This window comes from Chroicocephalus ridibundus, chromosome 6, assembly GCF_963924245.1.
Source record: "Chroicocephalus ridibundus chromosome 6, bChrRid1.1, whole genome shotgun sequence".
NCBI lineage: Eukaryota > Metazoa > Chordata > Aves > Charadriiformes > Laridae > Chroicocephalus > Chroicocephalus ridibundus.
In genome coordinates this window covers 59214972-59222383 of record NC_086289.1, presented here as the reverse complement: position 1 = coordinate 59222383, position 7412 = coordinate 59214972, and the positions used below count along the sequence as shown (strand labels likewise).

The 7412-nt window shown below is 52.7% G+C and overlaps 1 long non-coding RNA gene across 1 annotated transcript; it reads right to left on the bottom strand.

The window, feature by feature from the left end:
- Window positions 1–1987: 1987 nt before the first annotated feature.
- Window positions 1988–5731, bottom strand: LOC134517336 (uncharacterized). The gene is made up of 4 exons (XR_010071601.1): window positions 5432–5731; window positions 5226–5283; window positions 4067–4229; window positions 1988–2187 (listed from the first exon to the last, which is right to left on the bottom strand). It is a non-coding gene; the product is annotated as an uncharacterized LOC134517336 (long non-coding RNA).
- Between the last annotated feature and the right edge of the window lie 1681 nt (window positions 5732–7412).

The window sequence follows — 7412 nt, the reverse complement described above, 5'->3', positions numbered from 1 at the left end:
CAGGTGTCACAGCAGCTCTTGATGGAGTATTTCCCACACCATCTTCTTACGGAAGTAAGGCATGTGGCTCTGAAAAGAAAAGAAAACACCGTGAAATACACGTCATGGCAGAAAGAGACACAAAATACGCAGAAACACCCAGTTACTTCCTTAATATACACTTCCTTTTAAGAACTGTCAACACTTGCCCTTCAGGTACAGCCTGGCTTTCACCCGCACAGCTCCTAAGAGGGTGACATGCCACCAAAACCAGATCTCCTTGACCACACAACAGCTCACAAGCACTTTCACAGAAGAGCACTGCCTTGGAAAAGAACCAGTGTCTTCACTGGTCAAAGGCTGAGACCCATTTCTCCCAAAGGTCCCAAGGCCAGATCTCACAAACCCCCTGGCTGCAGTACCTCGCCCAAGAGGAATCTCACGGGGAGCAGACACCTCAGCCGCTGCGTAACTTCCCTGGCTCTTGTCTCTGTGCGAAAGGGGCTGGAGCTGTTTAGAACCTTCACTCACCTGTGTAAAGGTCAGCGGTCTGTCTCTGCAGATGTAATCTGCGTATTTGCAGGTGAAAACGCCGCAGTCGCTTCCGTTTGATTGCTGAGGGATTTCCTAACGAATGCAGAGAAGATGGAGAATTTGCCTCTATCTTCAAGGAAAAGCAACTTGGAAGCAGCACCCATTACCAAAAATACCCTAACCAGACACTCCTGAACTTGCACCATCCCCAGTAACCGCTCCCCAACACAAGGAACAGACCCCAGGAACTGCACATCATCCCTCCCCTCGGCTTCCTACGCTCGGATGTTACAAGCCAAATTCCTGGCAGGCTGATAAGGGACAGCAGGCTTCCTCCCTGCAAGGTGTCTGGAGGTTTCTACAGTGTCTTTCTAAAGTGACATCCCTTAAACTGAATCTTTAGGTGCTGCTTTTCACTATTAACTTGTCGAGAAACATCAGCCCAACCCCTTGCTTTGTCACGTGCCAGGATCTGGGCTGCAAACAAGCAGCCCACGTTCTCTGACAACTGCTAAAGAGACTTGAAATTTGACTTGTGAAATGGGGGCAAAGCCAAATTCACCTTCACGTGGCAGAGCAATTAAAAAAAACCCAAGAAAGTATTCAGCCAGCAAGGAGAGGCACTGCGCAAAGATTTCATCCCAGCATGGTTTCCTGGTCCACTTGCAGCCCGATGTGGTACCAGAAGAAGATGCTTATGGCTGTTCTCTAAAGTCCTGGCCTTATGAGAAAGCGTTAAGAACTTCGTGACAAGGAGTTCTAGTTCACGTTTCAAGTGCAAGCAGTGCTCACTCACATGTGGCTCCATGCTGTGAACAGTCCACTCCGAAACATTCAGCTTCACGTTTCTTTTTTCACAGCTTTCTTCTTGCAGGTATTTGCTGGTTAAAACAAAAGAAAAAAATCACTCTTCATCGCTGTAATTCAGGCCGAGAAAAAAAGAGCTGCTGAAAGATCACAGGAAGATGAGTGGCAGGAGGGTTTTATTGATCACTAACAAGGTTGGTGCCCGTGTGCCACGGGGCTACCATGTCTTTGTCTGTGCTATAGGGGGAAGGTGGCAGAACCCAGGCACCCAAGACGCTGGGTGGAGGGGACGACGTGAGACTAGGGAAGGAGTCACTGTCAGACAACTCGCAGCAAGCGAATCCAAGATTTCTGGTTTGTTATCTACAAGACATGTGGAAACTTGCAGCCCTGTCACAGAGGCAAAATCCCAAAAACCTTCTCCTCATTCACAACACAAAAGCACTGACTGAGCAGTTACTTACAGCAAAGTCTCACAAATCTTGTCCCCTCCTTGTCCCAGGGAGTCGTAGTATTTGACGGTCTTCTTTCTGGTGTCTATGACCTGTTATTCAAAGGTGACTGTTAGACAAAGCACCACCTTGTGCTGCACAAACCTACATGACTTTTCTTCCCAGCTTTTTCTCCCCACCCAACTCTAAATAACAAGCCCGTTTCACTCACCGCTAGTGTCCAGTGCAAACGCAAGTTAATGGGCACTAAGATGATGTCCTTGTTGAAGACATCCACACGCCTCGTCCATCTTCCTACAGCTTTGTAGCCCCCAGAAGCAAGTTTTTCATAAAAGAACGAACTAAAAGCGTGGACTGATGGATATCCCTCCTTCTTACTTCTTTCCATCACTAGACCCATGTAGAAATTGATGACCTGTACCATAAAGAGTAAGCTTGAGATGTAAAACAAGACACTAGCTTACCAAATGAAAAGCACAGCAACATCTCTTTTCTGGCCACCCTGAAGTACGCAGCTGAGAGAACTCCAGCCTCAGCTGTCAGCTTTTGTTGTGAGAATTTCCCACTTGGTGACATCTGCAGTTTGATAAAAACACCTGCCACCCACTCCAAGAACCTACACTAACTCCTGGAAGCGGCACAATAAAAGTAAAGGAACTGCCAGAAGCACCGGACCCTTCAGTACCTAAAATAAGAACCGTACAGAGATTTCTAGGCTCTGCAGTGCAGGTCATCAAATAACTTTGCAAAGACTTGTGTACACGCTGAAGGGGTATTTTGAAATAAACGCTCCATTAGAAGATCCCTGTGCTGCAGCTACTTTTACCTCATCATTTAGCCAGCAAAGCTTCCTTAGGGTGTGGATGTCTTCACGAGTGACCCTCAGTTTGAAGGCACTGCTCATTATCTCCTCTGGCTCACCTTTGCCTAATGCGGCAACGACCTCTCTCTCCATGGCCTGAAATGGACAATTAAATGGGGAAGGACTTGTGAAACAGAGCATCGAGCATGCCAACCTGTGGGCAGCTTTCAACTCAAACACGGCCTGGAAATGAAGCTCAGGTGACAGAGCAACTGCCTTTGCCGGCTTTCGGCTAGGTTAGCAATCGCCCTTTTTGGTTGGTTGGTTGGTGTCAGCATCCTGACTTGGAACTTCAGGGCCCAGGTTTGCCTCAATTTGTTTTCACCAAGGAAGCTGAGATAAAACGCAGGGACGAGCAAACACACAGCAAACGCCTTTCCCATGCGATGCTGCAGCCCTCGCAACGCTGAGGTTTAAGGCAACCGCAGCAGGCATTCTCCATGCCAAGGCAGCTACGTCAGGAGCCTGAAAGAATGGGAAGGTGGGGGAACTTCAAGGGAGCTGAAGTACCAGCAAAGGGGGAAACCGAGGCAGCTACACTGCAGTCAGGCAATCGGGAGTCCAGGCGGTGCATGCAACTGGTTGTCATTTGGACGTTTCCATCCAAGTCCGCTTAAGGAACGCAAATAAACCACTGGGTCTGTTAGTATAAAATACTCTGAACTGCCAGAGCATCTTCTTCTGGGTTGAACGTGGGCTAGCAGGATAAGAAAAACCCCTGGTTTTCCTTGTACTGAGCATCACCCCGCAGACTTTGTAAACTCTGGACTTGCTAACCCTTTCCAAGTCAATCCTCAAGAGGCAAAAAAGGGGACGCTCAATTAGACGGCAACTCCCAAGAATAAGAGCAGCCAACATTCAGACAAGCAGGGGAACCTCAACTCCCACCCCCTGTTGCATAGCGTAACTAAGTGAACTCCTGTGACCACTGCTACACGCAGTGCAACCGTGCCCAGAGCGCATCCACGCCTCGGTGACATCCCGAGGACGTACGCAAGATGCTCAGGTCCCCCACAAGCAAGGCAACACCACGGAGCAGTAAAAGCTTCTATTTCAAGTTCTATCTTCATGCTAGGACAGGTTGAGAGGCAGATCCCATATAACTGTAGGAATCAGGTCAGCACTGCTCTGGGAGACTGCTGTTAAACCTGGACTCATTTTTGTCCGAGTAACAGAAGACCCACCAACCCTTAGGTTAGAGCACAACTCAAGGAGTGCGTGGAGCATCAAATGCTTAAATCCTTTCAATCCTTCAAACCAGCTTTAGTGCTGACCTTTGCACTGGGAAGTCACAGCTGCAGACACTCCCTAACAGCTTAAATGCAAGTTCTTCAGATTTCAAAAAGCCTGAAGAACCACCTGTAACAAATGGAGTTCCTTGCAGCTGTTTCACAGCCTTCAGTTTTGTCTAACAGCCTGTCAGCTACGGTACCTCTGTGAGTGGAGTAAAGCCTTCTGCTCTTTTCTGCAGCCTTGGCGGTTTCTTTTCTTCCACCTCACAGGCAGGTGACTTTTTGGTCTCACCAGGTGCCAGGGGTACCGCTTGTTTCGCTGGTCCATGCTGTTGCGGAGTAGCTTCTGCTGGTGGGGAGCCCCTGCGAGGAGCAGGAGAGAGAAAGAGAGAGAGCAGTGAGCTGTGGACCTGTACTGTCCCACGGAATTCTCAAGAATTCACCTTCTGGACAAGAAATGCTTTTTCAAGGCTCCTGCTGACTACAGCCTCGGTTGCACACGTGTGACAACATCGTCTCCGCTTCCAGCACGGTTCTTTCGGAGCAGCGAGACTGGCATAGAAGGAAGCGCTGGAGGCTTTGTAAATTCCTTCCCACCTCCCTGTGCAAGACTCCTTTGGTTTCCCTTGATCAGTTTCATTATTTGGAAAACAGGGAAGCAACCAGCACTTCCTCTGTCAAGTGCTCTGGGATCTACTGGGGATAAATGCTGCGTGCTAGGGCTTATACTGCAAGGTATAACATGAACACCCGCAACTCTACCTGCAGCCACATACAGTTAGCTTACGGGAACTAAGACCAGCACAGGGAACTAAAAATGGGACACCTACAGGATATTTACTTGCCTTCTGTAGGCTAGTCAAGAGAGTGACTGTCCCCGTTTGGAGAGGATTACCAGTAAAACCACGCAAACTCTGAAGAGCAACACACAGACAGTAAAGTTGTCCGTACACATGTGCCTTCTTCAAAACCAAGAATTTGCCTTGTCACCAAAGACAAGGGCAGGGAGACCTTTTCCAGGAGGGAGACCTACAACAGACTCTCACAGTATTCTCCACTTTCAGTCCAGCGTGGTAAGAGTAGCTATCACAAGCTTCATCAAATGACTTCCCTTGGTAGTTAAATCCACAAAAAAAGGCAAGAAAATGTTCCTTTCACTGGAACCCATCCTACCCTCTCAGTTCCTTTCTTTCCTTCTCTCCCCTCGAGCTCAGGTGAACCACGGACAATCCCAGCACACAACAGTGCCGCACGGCTAAAGAGAGCGCTAGGCTTTAAAGCGGGGAGAAGAACAGGCACGGAAAGAGACACGCGCACAGAGCCAAAAGAAACAAGAACCATGATGAAAAGAGACTCTACCTGGTCACAACATCGCCCTGAGATGGCTCTGGGCAGCAAACATCCACCCATGTGATACCTGCACAGAAAAGCAGCAGTATTAGAAAAATACGTCAACTTGCAATTTTGCTTTTCAAGTAAAAACAAGCACAGAAGCCAGAGCTTTCTAAGGCAGACGAAACCTCAGAAAAACCAGGCACATTCAAGACTTCTGTTCCGTGCAATACCTGTCCTCCTCTTTTTTGCCTCAGACTCGGCACGATCGTCCGCGGGCGCACAAGTGCTGAGGAAAGAACACACAGAACCGCGGCTTGAAACTTCCTTCAGCTTCTACCAGGCTGACTTCCCTTCACAGGGCCCAAACTTCCAAAGGTACTTTCCAGAGCCCAAAGGTTGCCCCCTCCGGCCAAAGGCCCGCGGGCGGCGCGGGGCGGCGGGCGGCGGCGAGGAGGGCGCCGAGGGCCCCCAGCAGCCATCGGGACACACCCCCCGCGCCGGAAATGCGCCCGGCCCGCGCGCCCGGCGCCGCCTCCCTATTGGCTGCCGGGGAGCGCCGCCCCGCCCCTGCGAAACGGAGGGGAGGGACGGGCAGGCGGAGCCATCTTGGCGCCGCCTGAGGGAGGCGGGAGCGGCCGCCCAGCCCTCCGCCGCCTCCTCCCCGCTGGGGCCGGGCCTGTGCCGGCCCGCCCCCGGCCAGGCGGGGAGCTTTCCCTCCCAGAAAGCCCCGAGCCGAGCCCTGGATGGACGTCGGGGGAGAGAGGCCCGTCTCCCTTTAGGGAGAGGCCCCGCAGAGCCCGGAGGGGCGGCCGCAGGGGCCCAACCGAGGCCGGAGGGACCTCGCGGGGGACCCACAGAGGCCCGGGGGGCCCGTCGGAGGCCGCAGGGGCCCCATGGAGGACCCAGAGGCTGGAGAAGCCGTTCCGCCTCCCGCAGGACGGGGGCGGGCCACACGGCCCGGCGACACGGGCTCTTGCGCGCCCGCTACTGCCTCCTGTGCTCTGCGGCGGTGAGGGAATGGCATTGCCGGGCTTACCCAGCCCTGGCCTCACGGCCCAAGCGGCGCTTTGTGCCGCTCCGCTGGGGAGCTGCAGGCGCTGCGTGCGGTTCCGCCATGGCTCCGCTGCAACTAGGGACGCGGACGCTGCGTTCGACCCTGGTGACCGACTGTGATGTAGCGGCGGCCAAGGGCCCGCTGCAGGGAGCCCGGCTAAAGCGGCCGCTGTGGGGCTGGCGAGTGCTGAGCTGGCTCCTGGTGGCCCGGGCTGGCTCTCGTGGGCAATGCCTTGCCCTGCCCCGCTGTCCAGGGGGGGGTTTTAATACGGTGCTTCCTAATGGTTTACCAGCTGTTGCCTCTGGGTTGGAAATGTGCATGTGTTGCTGCAGCCGCGTCCTGGAGAGGTTTTTCTCTCCTGGAGAGACACATGAGGCGTGAAAACAAGTTTTTAAGTCTAAGAGGAGCAAAGGGGGCAGATGAAAGGGCTCAGGGCAGGAATGGCCGTTTGGAGCAGCCCTTGTCACAGGAGGTCCCACTAGCCTTTTATGCCTGCAGGGAGTCTGAAGTGGTGGTGGTGTCTGGTTTAATGACAACGACCTTGCTCATTACTTGAGGAACTTAATTGCCGCTCCACTTTATGCTTCAGGGCTCTGGCCCAGGAAGATGCCTGAGCGCTGGAGGCAGGAGTGGCCATGGCAGAGGCGCTGCAGGCAGGCTGCAGGCAGGGTGGGCGGTGGAAGCAGCCCGGCAGAGGGCAGGGCAGCCCCCCGCAGGGCCTGCGACTTGGAGATGCCTCTTCAGTCGGCTTCTGCCTCCCTCTCCTCTCCCCATCCCGCCGGTGTTAGCTGAATCCTGCAGCCGAGAGCTGGAGGGGGCACAGGGCATTTGAGTTCCTGGGTAAAGAAAGATGCGAGGTTTTTCTGGGTTTCTCTCTGTGAAGCCAAAACTCACCTGCAACACTCCCGTTTCTGTCCACGGTGGAGAGAAAGCCGGAGCGCTGAACTCGGGCTGTGGAGTTACGCAATCTGATTGCTTTGGGGGTGGTGTTTGGTGGGAAGACTGCTGTGCTCTCTAAACATCAATAACCAAACACATCAAGAAGTTACCATTTCATTAAATTAATGCCACCAGACTGAGAGTCTTTCTTCTTGGAGGGGAGTCTCTTGTTGCACTTTATATTAAATGCTTTTTTTTTTCCCCTCCCTTGTCTCACG